This window comes from Myodes glareolus, chromosome 7, assembly GCF_982192425.1.
Source record: "Myodes glareolus chromosome 7, mMyoGla1.1, whole genome shotgun sequence".
Lineage (NCBI taxonomy): Eukaryota > Metazoa > Chordata > Mammalia > Rodentia > Cricetidae > Myodes > Myodes glareolus.
Genome location: NC_142032.1, coordinates 31,230,008 through 31,251,776, shown reverse-complemented (window position 1 = coordinate 31,251,776; position 21,769 = coordinate 31,230,008). Strand labels below are relative to the sequence as shown.

Genomic DNA, 21,769 nt, shown 5'->3' with positions numbered 1-21,769 from the left:
AACCCAAAACACAACCTAAAAACAAAATTAAAGACAGAAGGCGGGGGTGCATGCTCGTGTGAGCCAGAAGCCTGCGAGTGTAACCGCAGACACACAACCACCCGTGCGGTTCCCTCCTCTCCAGTGATTACGCTGTCTTTCTTATCTGATTTGCTGCTCTGATCTTCAGGCCTGGGTGATTGCTTTCTGAATCATATTGCTGAAGCTTTTCTATTTCAGTTTTTATGTGGTTCTATTACTGAGCCTTGGGAAACTGCTTCCAGCTAGCGCTTGCAATTTTTAAGCCAGATATGTGGATGTGAAAACGTGCTCATTCAAATCAAAATATTTGTAACCCTTTATAATAAAAAAAAAACAGTGTTTTTTTTCACAGATGATATGTTACCTAAGTGTTAACTGTGTTAGTGTTGTTTCATTGCTGGGATAACTGTCTCTTTAGGAATTGTGATTTGGACAAGCCAGCTTTTCTCTGCCATCTACACTGATAACAGTGTGAAGAATTCCCTTTACCAAGGTTAAAGTTCCTAGATGTTATTAAGCTCCTACCAGATGATTTCAATTACTTCATCGAATCCCTATAACAAACATAACATCAGGATTCTTACTACCCACTTTAAAAAAAAAAGTCTGGAGAATTTATTTCCTTTGCCCTCCACATTAGTTTCATAGCCAAAATCTTAGCTAGAATTTAAGAATGAAAATTATGAGGTTCTAATTTGACATTAAAAAATCTGGACTTCATATAAAAATGATTATTTTTCAATTAAAAAAATCAGAACAAGTTGGAGCCGGGGAGTGTATCTCAATGGTAGAGCGCTTGTCCAGTATGAACAGGGTCCTAGTTGAACCCCCAGCGACATACATGTTTGGTAAATGTGTACAGAACTGACGGCCTTTTCAGTAGTAGGAGTATTTAAAGTTTTAGCATCAGTTCCCTCCAGAAAGTTGTTGGACAGTTAACAAATCCACAGTGTGCACTGATTTTTCCCATGACACAATAATCACATATAAATCAAGCCAAAAAAAACCAAAAAACAAAAAAACAAACAGGCAGTTGACTAGAACTGATCAAAAGAGAGGATCAACTGGCCAGCCAAAGTTGGGAACATGTTCTCTCTCCACTCAGCCAGTCTCTACCCTTCTCCTATCTGCATTTGCTCTTCTTATTGCCTGCCCCTCTCTCTCTCTTTAGTGAACCCTGAAGCTTAGATCAGTGTTCATGGCAGGTGCCTTCTTATCTGGCATGAGACCTCACATCTGTGCTTTGAGATTATTGTCATCGTGCTACATACTGGGGTTATTTCCAAAGCCTTGGAGTAATATCTACTGGTCTAGACTAGAGATTTTTAAAAGGAATACATAAATAAATAAGCAAGCTCAGATACAATTTCTGACAAGAATATAAAATCATTCTTGAAAACACTCCAAGGCCTGATTATGAAAACAAAGAGACAGTTTGCTTGTTTGTTGTTTGTTTTCACCTCTCTCTTTGCTTCTGAGACAACCTTGACCTTGCTTCCTTTCCCAGCAAGAAGAAAGCAAGGTTGCTGAGTTTATTATAACTCATTGGCAGCAGCCAATACATGTATCCAAAAGCTTCTTATTAAAAAAACATTGTCAAATGATGGTAAAGCTTCACAAGACTTAGCTTTTCACATGCAGCTAGCTAGCATCCGCAGCTTTAAATCTGCTTCTGTTGAGCAGCTCAGGGATTGAGCATTTGCTTAGCAAGCATGGGTCACTACAATCCATCCCATCACCAAAAACAATAGACAAGCAAACCTGGCTGGGCCACATGCCTTGTCGTTGTCTCTACTAGAAAAAGGCCATATTAACTTCTAGAAGTAAGGTTACACACTTGATCCCAAAGAAAGCTGCTCCTTCAACCATCCACACAGACACAGAACAACCAAAAGCAAAGCTTGGCATTAGCCACATGGCAGATCAACATCCAGTTCTACTACATGCTGTCTTCTTAAATGGGTGTCCTTGAACAAGTTTCTTTACCTGTTAACATGTTCAACATTACTCGCTTCACAGTGGGACTTAAAGATTCAACATGGAGAAAGGGCCAGTGAAAGAACACGTTGGCTCTGAGAACAGAGCCAAGTAAACATACATTGCCCCTAACCAACTCAGGAATTGAAATCCAATCAATCCTTGAGCACAAAAGTCAACCCATTCCTGAGCATGAAAATAAACCCCTGTGTTGGGGGAAATCATTCCAATAGCTTTGGGGTAATGGCATTGGGTGCAACTTCTTGTCTGTGGACGGGACCTCTTATAAGGAAGAGGGGAGGGTGGTCGTGTTCTCTTGGCCTGCGAAGACCGGGTCAGGCAGTGTAAAGCAGTATAGTCCCAGATCCACGAATCTGTTCTCCCCTGTACCCTTTAATAAACTGATATATATCTTTGTGGTTCTTGCTACATCCCTGAGTGTGAAACAAACCAATCCCTGAGCATGAAACCAACCAATCCCTAAGCATGAAATAGAACCAATCACCGAGCTTGTCTCAAGTTCAGTAATTGAGATTCTACTAATCCCTATCCTGAAAATCTTCATCTTGGAAAGTTCCACCCCTACGAAACCCTATATAAGCCCCGAACCTGTTCAGTTTGGGGCTGCCCTTTTTCCACCCTGGCAGAGATGGCCACTCTCCTGGATTCCTCCCTCCCAATAAACCTCTTGGGTGAGGTTTGTTGTAAGGACTTCTTCTGCTTGAGCAGAGCAGAGAGATGTAACAACTTTGTTCCAGGGTAGCAGAGCACAGCTCTACCACTTCTCTAGAGCAGAACAGAGGAGAGCTGTAACAACCTGAGTGGGGAAACCATCCTCTCCGGGAGCAGAGTTGTTACACTTGCATTAAGGAAGCCTTTCCCGGATCAAAGACTGTAACACTTTGCTGGGGAAAACATCCCCTGCTAGAACAGAGCTGTAACATTTCTACTGGGATACCTTTCTCTTCAGAACTGTAGGTATTCCTTGGTTTCTGATTGCCAGGATGTCTTTCTCTTCAGAGCTATCACACTTATAGGTATTCCGTGGCTTCCAATTAACAAGGTATTTTTCCCTTCAGAGCTGTAACATTTATAGGTATTTCTTGGCTTCTGACTAACAAAATAGCTTTTCCTTCAGAGCTGTAGCACTTACAATATATATAGATACACTATGTGTGATGTCTGACACACAGTGAACACATGATAAATGGTAGTTGGGTGTTATTACTAATGATATTCAGTATCCCTGCTGGATTATTTTCTCAATTACTTCTGTTCTATTGCTTTTCAAAATAGTACAATACCTCAGGACCTTTATAATTGCCTTGGTTGAGACTGATATGCAGCCACTGTGTCTTAAGAATTATAGAAATGATTCTTTCTTCGGACAAGTTAAAGATTTTTCTTGGGCTCAGCAGATGAAGGTGCTTGCTGCTAAGGCTAATGACAGAAGTTTGATCCCTAGGACCAACATGGTGGAAGGAAACAAATTCTCACAAACTGGATTCTAAGTTCCATATGTGCACTGTGTTACACACACACACACACACAAATAATTAAATAAATGCATTAATTAAATATTGAACTTATTCTCAATTAGAAAAATGACAAGAGGATTAAACCAATACAGGAAAGAGAAAAATATCAAATATTTATATGAGAACTATGTTGTTGAAGCAGGGTCTTGTGACACAGCCCAGACTAGCCCAGAACTCATAGCTCTCCTCCTGCACTGAATTCCTAAATTCTGAGATTATAGCCACGACTCACTGTAATTGGTTTAATGAAAACATGTCTGTAGTGAGGAATAAAAGAGAATGTTTAGGAGAATATGTGAATTATAATGATACATTAACAGAACAAAACTTATCCTTTCTAATGAATTCTTCTCAGGCTAAACTCTTACATCACTCAGGAGAAACAATAGCTTTCTACAAAGACCCTAGAAATTACAACTGGACTTTCAACTGTGCCATTTGTGCCTCGTGGTGATGTTTTTTCTCTTTTACTGTGAACTTTGAAGGTAGCACTTTATAATATGTTTGTCAGTTATTAATATATGATGTGATCTCATAAATTCTTAAATAAGAAAAATTCTAGAAAGACATTTCATGAATGTGAATTTTATTATTTTCAGTAAGCTGTTCTTATAAGCATTTATTTACTATGGTTGAGAGCACTGCAGATGAAATATTCAAAATATATCTACTGATGCCTTCCAAACCCTTGCATATTTTACTGGATAATATCTGCTGCAATACAACTGACAGGCATTCTTTGCGTAAAGGAATTCTGTTTTGTTCACGTGGTAGAAATACATTTGTTTGAGTCCAGTATCATTAGCCAGAGGAACCTTCTATATTTATCTTGCTTCGTCATTTGTAGCATGACAAGGTAGGCCTGGCTCTTCTCCATGGTCCCTCCCATCTCTAATGTTTAAGTTATTATCATCCTGAGGTCTCTGTTTTAGGAGTATTTTTTCTGAGATGTTTAATTGACCCACAGTGCATCAGTTGTCAAGCAATGAAGGATAATGTAATAGCAGCAGGTTCAAGCCAGGCCAGTTATGTCTGCTTCAAAAAGATGTCTCAGAGAGACCAATATTAAACGTTTATTTCCACAGTGGAATAGTGATCTACACAGAGAAGAGACTCACAGCTGCAACGCACGCTTGGGCTGATGCGAGGAAAGCAATAGACAAAGACAGCTGAAGAAGAGGAATTGTGCGCTCGCTAAGACTCACCCTTGCCACTACACATGAGTAGTGAGCCCAAATTACTGTCGATTATTACAGTGACTGGCAACTTGGCAACATTGTATTGCCATATAAAGAACTTTGGGACTTTGGAGAGCCTCTGTTCACTTTCCCAAGGAACAAATAATTTTAAATTACACAAAATGAACCTTACCATGCTTGTTCTTTATTTTTATTTACAAAAGAAAACTCCTTTAAATATTAAAAGATCAGCATTAGAAGACATTCATTCCTTTCTCCATTTTTTTATCATGATAAAGTATACAGGACACAAAATACGACTGTAATGACCTTTCAGTCTATAATCCTGTGGTATTAATTACATGGCATATGGCAAAACTGAACATCTATATCCATTAAATAATAATCCTCCCAACAGCCGCTCTTACCCACTTGTCCCTGGTTCCCAGTTTTCTACTGCTTGACACCTTCCTAAAGGGAATCATACATAAAGCATCTCTTTGAAGATGGTTTATTTTTGTTAATCCAACATCCTTAAGATTCATCTATACTATGGGATGTACCAGAACTTTCTCCTTTTTTTTTGCCATGTATAGTGCTGCACACATGTAATCCACACAACAGAAGCAGAGGCATAAGGACCACAAAGTTAAAGCTACCAGTGTCACAGCAAGAAGCAGCAGATTGCTGTGTGTATTTGATCAGATTCTGTGGCCAGCAATGAGAACGCAGACCCTGACAGACAGGGAAAGAATACTTTTTATCAATTATGGCTCCAAGGACATGCGTGAAACTGCCTGTTATGAAACTATGGGTCAGAGGTTGATGGTCGCTCCTGTGCTAACACCTGAATTATCCAAGGCTAACCCTAATTTACTGCTCAAGCCTTCCCCTGGAGATCGCAAACTCTTAATAGACTCCAGGGCAGCAAAGCAATTAAACCAAGAGATCCTGCCTGTGCAAAATCCCCTGGGGTGAGAAAGATTCATGCTGTTCTGTTCTTCCATCTTCCAGAATTCTCTTCATCAAATAAATTTTGGTTTATATCATCACAGACTAGTTAAACCTGGGCCCTTTGAAACCATTGTGTTTCTAATGTATTTAAAAGACACATATGGCCCCGCACAATGGCTTACCACTGTAATTCCAACATGTAGGAGACAAAGACAAGAAGAAAACAAGTTTAAGGTCAGCCAGGGTTACAGAGAAAGACTATATCAAAAGGAAGGCATTTATACATTAATGATGAAAATGTGAAATCTTGGGTCTACGACATTTTTATTATAGTGAATCTTTTAATTTTATTATGTACCTTCATTCTAAGACTGAATTCCAAACTTATTGCAAAGAATTATGATAACGTTTGCTAAATTTAAGAAGAATACAGAAATAAATCCTAGAGTAATAGTAGATGGGGCTGCTAAGGAGATTAAACAGGTAGAGAAGGGACTTGTCCTGCAAGCCTAATGACCTGTGTGGAAACCACCAGAGTTCACATGGAAGTAGAAGGAAAGAACTTGCAGTAGCAGAATGTATACACAGATACTTTCGCCTAGCTGCCACACACAGAATGAAGTTTTAAAATGTTTGAATATTATGCAATTAATCTTTATTCCTAAAAATTTTGGCTACTCAAGAGCAGTTTCTGACCAGTAAGAAGGATTTAAAAAGCAGGGGAAGTAAAGGTGCACCTCTTTAACCCCAGAGCACGGGAGGCAGAGACAGGTGGATCTCTGAGTTCAAGGCCAACCTGAAGTGAGTTCCAGGACAGCCAAGGCTACACAGAGAAATCTTTTCTAAAAAGAAGAGGAGCAGGAGGAAGAAGAAGAAGAAGAAGAAGAAGAAGAAGAAGAAGAAGAAGAAGAAGAGGAGGAGGAGGAGGAGGAGGAGGAGGAGGAGGAGGAGGAGGAGGAAGAGGAGGAGGAAGAGGAAGAAGATGGTGCGGGAGAATTGTCTATATTCTGTCAATTATGTTTTAAATAAACACTGATTGGCCAGTAGCCAGGTAGGAGGTATAGGTGGGACAACCAGACAGGAAGTAGAGGTGGGGCAATGAGAATAGGAGTATTCTGGGAAGAAGGAAGCTTCTTCCACAGTCTTGTCCAGACAATGAAGAAGCAGGATGTGACCTGCTCCGCTGAAAAAGGTACTGAGCCATGTGGCTAATGTAGATAAGAATAATGGGTTAATATAAGTTACAATAGTTAACAAGAAGCCTGAGATAATGGGCCAATTAGTTTATAACCTATGGAGCCCTCTGTGTGATTTTCTTTGGGGCTTACTAGCTGTGGGAACTGGGCAGGACAGAAACCCCAACAAGCAAGCTCTTATGTTATTAGAAGAAGAGGAAGAAGAAAAAAAAGGGGAGGAAGAAGAAGGAAGAGGAGAAAGTGAAGGATGAGATAAAGAAGGAGGAGAAAGAGAAGGAGGAGAAGAAGAAGATGGAGACAGAGAAGAAGGAGACAGAGATGGAGAAGAAAGATAAGGAGGAGGAGACAGAAATGAATAAGAAAGGAGAAGGAGAAGGAAGACAAAAAAAGGAGAAAGAAAAGGAGGGGGACACAGAGGAAGCAGTAGAAGAATGAAGTTGAGAGCCAGGATGAATATGGCTACACATAACCACTATCAAAACTGGTTATCCAGAGGTTCTTTTTTTAATATTTATTTATTTACTTATTATGAATACAATATTCTGTCTGTGTATATGCCTGCAGGCCAGAAGAGGACACCAGACCTCATTACAGATGGTTGTGAGCCACCATGTGGTTGCTGGGATTTGAACTCAGGACCTTTGGAAGAGCAGGCAATGCTCTTAACCGCTGAGCCATCTCTCCAGTCCCATATCCAGAGATTCTTGTGCCTAAAACTACATCACTGTCTTCTCTTCCAGTGTCCCTAATCCTGTCCTGCCAAAAGTGGGAATCTGAATAATCCATTTAAGAGAGAGACAACATTACTAGGAGAGTTATCAGACCAGCATGCTAAAGTATTTTTCATGGTATTCTGTACACAGCTAATTGAAAAGACATCAAAGTAACATGCCCCTGGGAAACTCTGAAAAATGCAAAAGGTCTTATTAAATTTCATTATGCTTGTGGCCTGAGAGAGAAGTGTGTGTACTGTTTCTCATAATTATATTTGACTTTGGAAACTGAGGTTTTAGAACCCAAACTTTTTGTGTTTTACATTTGCATTAGAATTCTGGTATTGAATAGATAATGCTAAAATCTGGAGTATATAGTTAAAATATAAAAATAAATTATTTCACTATCCTTCCATTTAAAAGTTGATGTAACAATCTGCCCAAGTCTGTAGTTCTCAACCTAAATGCTATGACCCTTTAATATAGCTCCTCGTGTTGGGGTAACTTCCAATTATAAAATATTTTGTCTCACTATTTCATAACTGTAATTTTGTTACTGTTATGAATCATAATGTAAATATCTGATATGCAGGATACCTGATATGCAACCCCCAAAGGGATCACGACCCACAGGTTGAACTGCTAACCTAGGTAAAGCCTTGCCTTCACATTGTTGATAAAGTCCCTTTTTATAATTGGTAGGTAAATGACATTTCAAAGCAAAATTTAGATAAACAAAATGGAAAATTAATCAGACCTTCATCTTTCTTGATTCATGAACTATTATTAAAAATACGGCTTGTTTTCATTTTGGTCTGGTTTGGGGTACATTTTTCCCATTTTAGCTCTAAATGGCTTAATGGCTTACTTAAATATGAAACGTATGCCAAGAGTGAATCACCGAGGAGAACAGTTCTACGCTGCTGTTGTAAAGTAACACACAGGGCAGGCGACTGTCCCACACAACTGTTGAGGCAAGACTTGTCACTGGTCTATTGTCTATCAGTCTGTGTGTCCGTAGTCATCACGACGCCCTCCTCTTTTCTTTACTCTTTCTATATAAATTGTATTTATTCATTCATTCATCATTCATTCATTCAGTGCTAGTAAGAATCAAACCCATGGCCTCACACATGTTGTGTAAGTATATTACATCCTCAACCTGACCCCAGATCTTTCTAACAGCTGCTTTGATCCCCTCTAGAGCAAGAAGTGATTGATTAAGATTCTTTAGTTTGCTACATACATCTCGGATTAACATGGTTTTCTTTTTTTATGAGAAAGTAATTTTATTAAATTATAAAAGTTTCCATTTCCGCCCTTCGTCCCAACACCCTCCCACTCCCCCCACTCCCTCTCCTCCTCCCTCTCCATCCCTAAGAGCAGTCAGAGTTTCCTGCCCTGTGGGAAGTTCAAGTTCCTCCCCCCTCCCTCCAGGTCCAGGAAGGTGAGTATCCAAACAGACTGGATCCCCAAAATCCAGTATATGCAGAGGAAACAAGTCCCAGTGTCATTGTCAATGGCTTTTCAAATAAATGGGACCTACTGAAACTGAGAAGCTTCTGTAAAGCAAAGGACACTGTCAGTAAGACAAAAAGGCTACCTTCCGACTGGGAGAAGATCTTCACAAACCCCTCATCAGACAAAGGTCAGATCTCCAAAATATACAAAGAACTCAAGAAACTAGACACTAAGACTCTAATTAACCCAATTAAAAAATGGGGTACTGAACTGAACAGAGAATTCACAACAGATGAACTTCGAATGGCCAAAAGGCACTTAAGGTCATGCTCAACCTCCTTAGCGATCAGGGAAATGCAAATCAAAACAACTTTGAGATATCATCTTACACCTGTCAGAATAGCCAAACTCAAAAACACCAATGATAGCCTATGCTGGAGAGGATGTCGAATGAGGGGAACACTCATCCATTGTTGGTGGGAATGCAAACTTGTGCAACCACTGTGGAAATCAGTGTGGCGTTTTTTCAGGAAACTGGGAGTCAACCTCCCTCAGGACCCAGCAATTCCACTCTTGGGAATATACCCAAGAGATGCCCTAACATACAACAAAAGCATTTGTTCAACTATGTTCATAGCAGCACTATTTGTAATAGCCAGAACCTGGAAACAACCTAGGTGCCCCTCAATAGAAGAATGGTTAAAAAAAGGTGTGGAACACATACACATTAGAGTTTTACTCAGCGGTAAAAAACAATGACATCTTGAATTTTGCATGCAAATGGATGGACATAGAAAACGCTTTACTGAGTGAGGTAAGCCAGACCCAAAAAGAAGAATATGGTATGTATTCACTCATAAGTGGATTCTAACCATAATTAAAGGTCTTTGAGCCTATTATTCGTGATCCTAGAGAAGCTAAATAAGAAGGTGAACCTGATGAAAATTATTTAGCTATCCGCCAGGAGGTAGGAAATAGACAAGAGTCCCAGGTAACCTCGGGTGCATGGGGGGGTGGGAGGGTTGATGGAAGGGGAGAGGGTTAGAGAGAAGGGAGTAGGGGAGGAATGGGGAAAGCTCGGTGGACTGGGATGGGGGGAGGGAGGAAGGATGGATATGGGATCAGGGAAGAATATAACATGGTTTTCTGTGAGGAAGATTAATAACGGTAGCCACTCCGATGGCAGAAAGCAGTAGTAGATAATAATGAACCTTATCTTAGGATGGTCAGCAGATGTTCAAACGTCTTTTTTAAAAGTTTGAGTCTAGTCACGTATCCTCTTCTGCAAACAGGGAAAGCTTTGATGCCAATTAGAGGGGAAGATGGCACATCCCAGCGTCAGAGCACCCCAGATCATTCTTTATTAATGGCCCACTCTTCCCCACATCAAGCTTTCTGGCACTTTGACTTTTTAAAGCACTGCCGCTGAAAAGTAGTAACAGGAGCCTCTGGGGTCTCCTGGCTTCCACTTTAAACACTTCCAAATCCGCCAAGGTAAGCTCTGGATCTATTTGCATTTAGCACGTAACCTGCTCTCTGAAAACTGTCACAACTGGTATGACTACAAAGATACAGTCCATTGGCAATAGCCTCAAGGCATACAGTATACAGTCCATGTGAAAGACTGGCATTTGGACAGTCTATGACCACATGAACTGCAAATACCTTCCGTAAGTTCCTTAACTTCTCAAGCAAGTGAAGAGGTTCAATCTATGAAATGAAAACATCAGACTTTAACAGTGTTTGCTGAATTTATCACATCATAGGAGTCACCCAGAAATGGAGGGGATAGGGCAGAGGTACCATGCAGTCTGCAGCCCAAGCTCAGACTCAGACCTTCCAGCCGGAGAGAATGTCAAAGTCAGAGATAACTGCAGGAGTCTTTTTCAAGCCATGGGCAGACAGAAGGAAGGAAGAACGTTCAAGAGCCTGAAGCACACAACTCCCTTGAGTTGAGGAGACCTTGCTGATCTGAGATGCACTTGGTTCCTACACCAGGAGACAGCGATACTAACGCTTGCCAAAGTTTCCTTACACCAGCAGCTCTTAACATTTCTTTGTGAGGTTCACTGGCTGAGTGCTCCAGGCTTTGGGGGTCATCAGATCTCTGCTGTAATTACTCATCTCTGCTGATAGGGAGTAAAAGTAGTCACAGACAAGAATTAAAGAAGCTGGTGCCACTGAATCTAGCAAAACTGATTTCACTTCTCTACTGTATGTGATGAAATGTTATTCATCTGATTACATTTCCAAACAACTAAAATCACAAAACTCATTCACAGCTCTCAAGAAATTAATAAAAAAAAATCAGTGGTAAACAATTCACTGACCCGAACCTTAAGTGTAAATGCCAAATATCAGAGTGCATCCCAATAATTAAAAGCAGAGAAAAAAGTCAATTCTCCATCTATCCATCTTGCTCCTTCCTTCCTTCCTTCCTTCCTTCCTTCCTTCCTTCCTTCCTTCCTTCCCTCCCTCCTTCCTTCCTTCCTTCCTTCTTTCCTTCCTTCCATTCATCCTTCCCTCCTTCCTTCTTCCTTTTTCTTTCTCTACTCTTCCCTTCTTTCCTCCCTTATTTTTGATTTGTTTTGTGGTTTGAGACAGGGACTTACACAGTAGCTCAGGCTAGTTTAGAACTTGGAACAGTACTTTTCCCTGGCCTCTTAAGTACATGAGACATGTGGTAGTTTGAATAGAAATATGTCCCCGCCCCCCTTAGTCTCATAGATTTGAATGCTTGGTCACTATTAGGAGGTGTGGCCTTGTTAGAGTAGGTGTGGCTTTGTTGAAGGGAGTGTCATGGGGGGTGGGTGGGCTTTGGTGTTTCAAATACTCATGCCAGACACAATGTCTCTTTCTCTCTTCCTGCTGCCTGCTGATCCAGATGTAGAATTCTCAGCTACCTCTTCATGTCTGCCTGCATGCTGCCATGCTTCCCACCATGATGGTAATGGGCTAAACTTCTGAAATTATAAACCAGCTCCAATTAAATGGTTTTCCTTCAAAGGAGCTGCTGTGGTCATGGAGTCGCTTCAGAACAATAAGAAAGTGACTAAGATAGACACGACGCTAGGTTTCACTTTGCTTTTCAGTGGCCGTAGCTGAGGTAGGGACATGAGTACTGCAGATATGAGCAATGCAGTCCTCCTGGGTGTGATGACCTCACTTCCTGTTGCCTACCTAACCTGAGGATATGTGTGTTGGGGGCAGGCCACTGCTGCAAACACGCGTTCTGACCTGCAATGCTACACTTACTGTTAAACATCTAGGCTTCCAGGTGTCTCTGCCAGATGTTTTTTATCATTCTGAGAGAGATAAGATGTAGGGATGTCTATCATAAGCACCCTTCCCTAGTGACTTACGTGATCTAGACTATGAAAAGTAAACTGGAACCAAGACCTAGAGCTAGAATTAATTCAATGTTCGTGATATAGTTCAGGTCCAACCGTCTCTGTGCAGCAGGTCTGACCCTTCCAATTGCATGAATATGAAATCATTCAAAAAGAACCACATACCAAAGTTAGCGTTAGAAAGTGAAGAGGGTGTTTTGGTGGGAAAAGTGCTAGTTATGCAAGCTGATTGACCCCAGTTCACTGTCCAAAACCCATGGTAAGTGAAAGGAGGACTGGCTCTACCCTAGCCCAATAGACAATAATAATAAGGAAAACATTTTTTTCAAGTACGTGAGTCAGTATTGTTGACCATGAAGTCCTGGTAGCAAGAAAAACTGCAAGCTACTTAGACGTGGTGCTCAATGAAAAGCAAGGCAAGCAAAGACTATTCAGGGGAACGAGGCCATAAGTAATCACTCTTTGGTGAGCTGATGTGGCCACAAGCAGGCCGATTAAAAAAAAAAATGTTCTCCTATTGCTTTTCAAATGCTGTGGCAATCATGAACCGCTGGAAAACTCAGCAGCACACAAAGCCAGCGAGCCCACAGTAATCAGGATGCTGAGGCTTTGTCTGAGCAGGGAGGTTGGGCAGACCAAACGTCTGAGACAACTTTGCTTTAAACGGTAGTGACAGCTATGAACCAAAGGGCAACCTCGCTTGGAATAAACTGTTACGTGGCATCTCATGGCACAAATAGCACTGCTCATCAGGAAGTCGCAGCCTGAATACAAAAGACAGAGCTGGTTGTATCAGTTCGGCATGGGGTCAAATATCTAAAGAGGCTATTATCTGATCCATCATCCCTTCTATTCCCAAACTTACACTACCTGGATCCCAATTTCCACCACTGCCTTTCATGGTCCTCACTATCCCTTCCTATTGCAGGCGACTGGTTCACGTTACAGCTCAAACGTGGTCTCGTATACCAGCCATCTGTAACTCAAACTGCAGACATCTAATCATAGCAAATCCTTCCTATAATCCTGGAAGCTTATTTAGAAATACTTTATAACGTACTCAGAGAACTGCATGAATGTTGTGATACCTGCATTACGTTAAATTATTATACTTAGAGATAATTTTTCATTGAAACAGTAAGCGTGAAAAACGTGTTCTCATATTGTGCCATGCACCGTGCTGAAGTCACTCATATGGTAATGACATTTATCATCAGAAAAGATTGGAAGGTGTTACACCTATCATTTTAATAAAAGGGAAAAGTCTGCTGATAAAAACAGCCAGCGACTCAAGAATGAGTAACATTTCCTGAGCTGTAGCAGAACAGTATGGTCACAGAGAACATGGTGGCCTTGAACACAGACGGGGAAGCCCATAGTGCGCCAAGTTCGCTCCGGGAAGTTTTATCTTAAGAACGCTACTACATTCTCATCATGATGCTAAGACAAATCCTTATGTTTTTCTCACAGGAAGAAGAAAATGTTCCTTTGTACACGATATTCACAGCTTTTTTTATTCTCCTTAGGAATATGGTTTTAGCAAAGCCTAGCTTAGGAGTAGGAGTTCTAGGAAAGCTAGGAGGAAGTGTATACCCAAACCCAAGGATCTAGAAAAGGGAAGAAGCCAGCAGCAGCTCAGTAAAGACTGAGACCTACCCATAGGAATACAAAACACCAAACCCTATCAACAACACTCCTGTATAACAGAGAATCCCCATTTACATTGGAGGTAAGAGACAGCAAGATTACCTGGTTTTAATTCTTTTTATTGTTTCAGAATTTTATACTTGCATATAACGTGTTTTGATTAAATCTATACCTCAATTCCTCTTCTCTAATTCCTCCCTTTGGTGGTTTGGATGAGAATGAACCCCGTAGGCCCATATAATTGAACTCATGGTCCCTAGTTTGTATAGCTGTTTTGGGAAGGATTGGGAAGTGTGACATTGTTGGAGGGGATGTACCACTGGGAGTGAGTTTTGAGATTTCAAAAGCTCATGCCCGGCCCATTTTTTTTTCTCACCCTCTCTCTACTTCTTCCCCCTCCCTCTCTTCCCACCCCTCTCCTTCCCTCTAACTTTTAGATAAGATTTAAGCACTCGCTATTACTCTTGTGCCATGGCTGCTACTGCCTTGCTTCCCACCGTGATGATCATGGACTCACCCTTGGAAAATGTAAGCAAGACCTCAATTAAATGCCTTCTTTTACTTTTGGAGGCATCAGGATCCCTGACTTCAAACTCTACTACAGAACTACAGTACTGAAAACAGCCTGGTATTGGCATAAAATCAGACAGGAGGACCAATGGAACTGAATAGAAGACCTGGATATTAATCCACACACCTTTGAACCCCTGATTTTTGAAAAAGAAGCAAAAAATTTCAAATGGAAGAAAGAAAGCATATTTAACAAATGGTGCTGGCATAACTGAATATCAACATGTTGAAAAATAAAAATAGACCCATATCTATCACCATTCACAAAACTCAGGTCCAGATGGATCAAAGACCTCAACATATAGCAAGCCACACTGAACCTTGTAGAAGAAAAAGTGGGAAGTACAGGAATGCATTGGCATAGAAAACTACTTCCTAACTATAACCCCAGCAGCAAAGACACTGAGAGAAACAATTAATACATGGAACCTCTTGAAACTGAAAAGCTTCTGTAAAACAAAGGACACGGTCAACAAAACAACAGCCTACAGAATGAGAAAAGATCTTCACCAACCACACATCAGCCAGAAGTCTGATCTACAAAATATACAAAGAACTCAAGAAATTGATCAACAAAAGAACACATAATCCAATAAAAACAATGGAGTACAGACCTAAACAGAAAACTCTCAACAGAGGAATCTAAAATGATTAAAAGACACTTAAGGAAATGCTCAACATCCTTAGTCATCAGAGAAATGCAAATCAAACAACTCTGAGATTCCATCTTACTCCTGTAAGAATGGCCAAGATAAAAAACACTGATGACAACTTATGCTGGAGAGGTTGTGGGGAAAAGGAACACTTCTGCATTGCTGGTGGGAATGCAAGCTAGTACAGTCCCTTTGGATGTCAGTGTGGCAATTTGTCAGAAAATTAAGAAACAACCTTCAAGACCCAGTAATACCACTTTTGGTTATATATCCAAAGGATGCTCAATCATGCCACAAGGACAAGTGTTTAACTATGTTCATAGCAGCATTGTTTGTCATAGCCAGAACCTGGAAACAACCTAAATGCCTCTCGACCGAAGAATGGATAAACAAAATGTGGTACATTTACACAATTGAGTACTACACAGCAGAAAAAAATAACGGCATCTTGAAATTTGCAGGCAAATGAATAGATCTAGAAAACATCATATTGAATGAAGTAACCCAGATACAAAAAGACAATTATCACATGTACTCACTCATAAGTGGTTTTTAAACATAAAGCAAAGAAAACCAGCCCACAAATCACAATCCCAGAGAGCCTAGACAACAATGAGGACCCTAAAGAGATATACATAGATCTAATTTACATGGGAGGTAGAAAAAGAAAAGATCTTCTGAGAAAATTGGGAGCATGGGAACCTTGGGAAAAAGTTGAAGGGGAAGGGAGTGGCAGGGAGGGGAGCAGAGAAAAATGTAGAGCTCAAAAAAAATAATAAAAAAACACCTTCTTTTATAAGCTGCCTTGGTCATGGTTTCTCATCATGGCAAAAGAAGAGTAATGGTGACATGTCCTTCTCCTTCCAGCATTTTCCTCTTTCAATATCAAGGACCGCATCTTTAAACCCTATGGGTCCATTTAGTGCTATCTTTAGGGACACGGGTCTAGAATCATCTACTAGAGAATGGAACTTCTCCCAGAACACATTCTTGAGCAAAACTCATTCTACTGCATTCATCAATTACAAATACCTCCTCAGTAAAGTGGTGGGTAGGGCATCATGAGCTCTTCCCTATTTCTATGCTGGGATGTTGGCTGATTTAATCTTAAAGGAATTGAGCATGTAATAACAACCGCTTTGAGTTCATGTATGCCACAGTCTCATAGTCCTGACATGCCCAACAAACGCAACACACAGGAAGTTGGCAAAAGAGGATTGCCATAAGTTCAAAGTCAGCCTGAAAAACAAAGAAAGAAACTGTCCCCCAAACAAAAGTCAAATAACTCTCAACACTGATCTTTAAAGAACAAATAAAAGATCAGCAACAATGAAATATAGAACAGAATTTCCAAGACTGGGACATAATTGCATAATGTTGAATTTTCATGCAATGAGAACTTCAGGTGAAGAAAAGAGTAAAATATTTGAAGTAAAAATGCTTAGTATTTCATAATTATTCACACATATAAAGCCAGGGGTCTAGGAAGCTGAAATAACATCAAACAAAACAAACAGCAAAAACTTCTTGTCTAGAAATGTGGGGTCAAATGGATTGAAATTAAGAACACAAAAGCTGGGGGTGTAGTTCTAGAGGGTTTGCCTGACACATGGGAGGTCCTGAGTTCAATGCCCATACTGAAAAAATCAGATATTTTATGAACAAACTTCAATAACTAAATACAAGAAATACAAGAAACCTACTTTAAATAAAATGATACAGACTAGTTAAAAGTTAAGGAATTAACCTGATACAGTTTTGAACCCCAATACTCAGAAGTTTGAGGACCATGAGTTCAAGGCCATGCTGGGCAAATTACAAGATCCTATCTCAGCACAAAATAATAGAAAAATATGCTATAATTCTGTCATGGAGTATTTGCCCAGCATGTGCAATAAAGGCCCTGGTTCAATCCTCAGTACAAAGAAGAACATTGAATCCTTAAGGAAAAGGAGGCATGCTAACATCCATCCCAAGAAAACAGAAGTAGCTATGTCAGTTCTATTTTGAGCAGACTTTAGAGCAAGGCGTACCATCAGATTCACAGAAGGGAATTAATTATATAGTCATAGAAGGATTACAGAAGGCAGAGAGTTCTTAATGAATATATGTCTAATGATATAGTATCAAAATACATGAGGCAAAGTAATAGAAACAACTATCAGGGGACGCAGAACAATACATTATTCAGGTTGTACATTTTAATATTCTGCAGTTGGTAAGAGATCCAGCAGGCAGGATTTCAGTAAGAGAATAGCTGAAGACACCACCATTTAATTAGAACCAGTTCACATTTGTGTAATATGTCATTCACCAGCCGAATAATACATTCTCCACAAGCCCATATGAAGCATCCCTCAGTGTAGCCCACACTCTATGTCATAAAAAAAAATCACTTAACTAAATTGAAAGGAACAGGAATCATACAACAAATGTATCCAGGCCAGCACTGAATTAGACTAGAAACCAATAACAGAAATGGAGCTAAAACCACATATTGCTTGACAACATTTGGCTAAAAGATGTCTCAAGACGTCTTGGAACAAAGGAAACTAAAAACAAACCTATCCAATTCTAAGAGGCACTTTCTCTTTCTGATTGACTTTGCTGGTATTCATGCCTAGACTAGAAGTCCTCGTGTCACGTCCAATGGGAGGCTCAGGGATGCTGACATGCTAAAGCAAACTAAGCATGTAATGGTTTTCCTGGAACGAGAAGCCAATGAGAAGGCAGAAGAGACAATGCAAGCAAAAGGAGAACTCAACATTGAGAACCATCATCTTGTGAGAACCCAAAGACTCAGGATTATGGGATACTATGAGAAGCAAGAATAGTACACAATATCACCAGAAAGCCTGAATGTCCAATCTGATGAATCAAACAAGACTCAAACCCCTCAGAGCAAGAGATGATCTTATCTCTGATCTGCTAAATGAAGCAAGCAGAGACTCCACAAATTGATAAAAGATACAAGCAGACACCACATGCTGTTGGATGGGCTGGTCCTCCATGGTTTGCACCAGCTGTAGGAGTCTTGACTGTGTGTGTATTACAGAAACCAAGGTTACCTCCTGGTGAAGGCTGCAGTTCAGAAAGCAAAAATTCTCTGAATAAAAATGACACCCCAAAAGATGCTGATGTTCAAACTGATTGGGCACCATACCTGCTGTGGAAATACCTGAAGAATTAAAATCTATAACGGAGATTGAAAGATAAAGGCTCCCAATACCCTGGAAAGCCAACTGGACCTGACAGCTCAGCTGATGATGCTGGGTGTGGGTAGCCTGGTTTGGTACAAATGCCAATGGGAAGTTTCTGCATTGAGTCTTTGGGAGTTAGAGTTCATCCACTGTTATGCATCTATGAAAACAGAGTGTGGCTTTCTTGTTCTGTTCTAATACTGTTCTGGAATAATCAGTAGAGACCTTCTGTAACTGATGGTGTGTAATGTTTTACTCTTTTGGCTTTTTGAGCCTCTCCTCCCCTTCCCCCGCAGCTCCCAAATAAATCACACACGGCAGCATATTCTTAGTTAGGAATGCCTGGCCTTAGTGTGAATTGTTTCTTACCAGCTTTTCTACTTCTGTGGATGAGGAACTAAGTGGAATGAAAAAGAATATTATAACAGTCCTTGTGATTTTTGTTGGCAGTTCTGCCCTACATACAAGAGGGTGGTGACCAAATGCTCCCATTCTCTCACATGACTAGTAGCTCACAGTTGTTCCCTGCCCAGAGGCATTCGTGGTCTTTAAAACATCATTCCAAATGTTTAGCATTTGTTGTTGTGTTTCTCTGGGACCCAGGGACGAGAAAACCGAGAGCAGAAAAATGAGACCTATCACTTCCTAGTGACCTTCCAGTACTGGTTCTCCGTATCTCTCACTTGGGGACCATGGAGTTGCTCTACCAGCATCTCCTGTGACACACCATGTAACGTATGTCAGATCAATGCTTGAGTTTTAAAAGGCATGTTCCCCTCTCCTTGTGTGCACTCTAATGGGAAGGAGCCCTTGGGATGGGAAACAGAACCTGTTTCATTCACCGGATCATTCCTAGAACACACATTTGCTGAAACCTATTTGTTCGACAGTTTGCAATGAACTGATGTCAGGCATAATTCTGCACATACTGTCCCTCTTCTGGAACCCGGATATGTGATGAGACATAACCTATATCCTTAAGGCGCTTGCAGAAATTTGGGGACAGACAGCGTCAAAACAATGCATAAGGAAGCATGTGGCACTGTAGCATAAACTACATAAGCAAATTACGTGAACAAAAGACTGCAATCGAGATAGTCACACTAAGCTTTTGTAAACAAGAAATAAAAGGTTCAACACGCTTTTTGGAAACATCTTTGGAGGAGGGAAGAGTTGCCGTCAAGAACCTTCCCCACTCTGCAATCCCTGATGATTGTCCTACATATTGATTTACATAAAAACATAGTGAGCAGAAGAACCAGCCGGGCAGTGTTCCACCACAGTCTATTTACAAGACAAGCCAGGTTATTAAAGCAATAATCTGCAGGGGAAGCAATAAAAAAGAATAGTAGCCCTCACTTCCCAGAGAGCTAAGAGAAACTCATTTATATAATCTTGTAGTAATTGGGGGAACATAAGACTCACAGAAGCAGCTTCAGTCTGTCACACTGTCTGTCCCTGAGGCCTTGGCTGGTCACAGTTTGCTCCTCATTAACACTGACTGACATCTGATGAATGTTCATGGCTGATGTTCCTTCTGCCCTGGCTGCAACTGTATCTGTAGAAGCAGACTGTGGCCTCTGGCCTATGCCCCTGCAGGCCTTCTTCTCCACAGGGAGGTGGTAGGCCGCCCTTGGCAAAGGCTCAGAAATGCACTGAGTAGCAAGAGAGGTCCCTGAGGCCTGGGCCTGGAAGCCTGTGTTATCCCTTCTCAGCTGCCTGGTAACACTGTGTAGGACAGACAGGCTTTGTATTCTGAGGCTAAAACTAAAAGCCCGGCTCTTTTTCTTTTTAATCTTTATCCACTTGTTTGTCAGCACAAGTAAGCCTCTAGTCATTGATTTGTGAATAGCCAGCCCCTGCTCATACCCTGGAGCTAGGCTTTTTTGGTAGGTACATGAGGCCTCCAATTTAAAAAAAAAAAAAATCAAATAGATAAAAATTCTAGGTCACTTTGTTTTAAATCAGGGCAGTTTCTCTGGTGCTCATCCCTGGTCCCTTGAAGAGTTGTTCAGAATTGATGGTGGTCTGCGCAGGCGCTGACTACCAAACTACCTCTGTGAGCAGGGCTCACAACACACTGAATTCCGCGAGTCCATCAACTTCCATTTTCACACAAATCCACAATTTGCAAGCCACATAAATGACAACAAATCCCAAGCTCTAAGTGGGCTAGTCTACTCATCTCTGGCAACCATTTCCAGGACTGCCTGCAATGATTTCTAGAAAGCTGATTTATTGCAGATTGGCTTCTAACTTACAGTGTGCATACACTTCTTAATGAGTCAGAAGTCGCCTCGGGCAAAGCACGCACATTCCAGTGACAAAATGGCACAAAATGACATGTGCCAACGCTTGTGGAAGGCTTAAAATGGGTCCCTGTGATAACAAGTGTAAAATTTTGACTGAGAAAAACAAATTACTTCAAGAAAAAAAAAATTAGTCAAGATGCCTAGAAGAAGTCTCCCCTTTTTGTTTCTTTTTTATTTTGCAAGATGTACTGTAAAATAGTTCTCAAAAACCATTGTTTCGAGTGTCAGGTTATTACAGTAGCTTCCCATTTATGTAGCTGTGCGATCTTTGCTTCAGTCCCCCTACATAAAACTTGAAAACAGAGCAAGAGCATTTACCTGGGGTAGAGCTGAACAGGCACTCTTCACCTGGTCCAGACTGAAAGCCAATGTGTGGAAATTATTCACACTGTTGTTTGTTTTTAAAACAGCTGCCTACAGGTACCCAGTAAAAAGTAATAATAGTCTAGATCTTGCTTTAAAACGCTTTTTAGTCTGAGGGGCAAATCTTCATAAGAGCAGAGATCTACCAAAAGGAAGAGGCAAGAGTTTGTCTCTTCCATACAATGATATTAAAAACCGGGACTTAGAACCAGGAAGACCTTTGTTCGGACTAGAATCACACCAAATGTCAGACAGGTGCTGAAATGTCACCATTGTTTAAGCATCACATCAGTGGACAAGTAGCTACAACATCGCAACAAAAGTCTCTTCTCCCTGGCTTTTTTCCAGAACACGTGGCTTCTGTTAATACTTTAACCTTCTGTACTGCGCCTAACCAGCCCTTGTCAGTGCAGCTGCCAGCACAGATGTGACACCCCCGCCCTACATCCCCAAGTAAGACCAAGCCTTTCTTTGAAGTCATCGCAGTTGGAATAAAATTCCATCCTTTAAATGAACTGCAGTCATAAAATTTACCTATTTAAGGAGTACATTTCAGTGGTTTTTTAGACTATTCAAATGCTCTACAAACATCATTTGAATCTGAAACCCAGTCCCTCATCATACCAATGATTTGCA

General features: G+C 40.7%; 1 protein-coding gene and 1 pseudogene across 2 annotated transcripts in view; one reads left to right on the top strand and one right to left on the bottom strand.

Annotated features, from left to right (window-relative positions):
• Prkg1 (protein kinase cGMP-dependent 1) overlaps positions 1 to 21,769 on the bottom strand; it is a 1,163,909-nt gene that overhangs the window by 283,182 nt on the left and 858,958 nt on the right. The gene's annotated exons all lie outside the window — the stretch shown is intronic.
• On the top strand, positions 14,507 to 18,582 carry LOC148121344 (V-type proton ATPase subunit E 1 pseudogene; annotated as a pseudogene).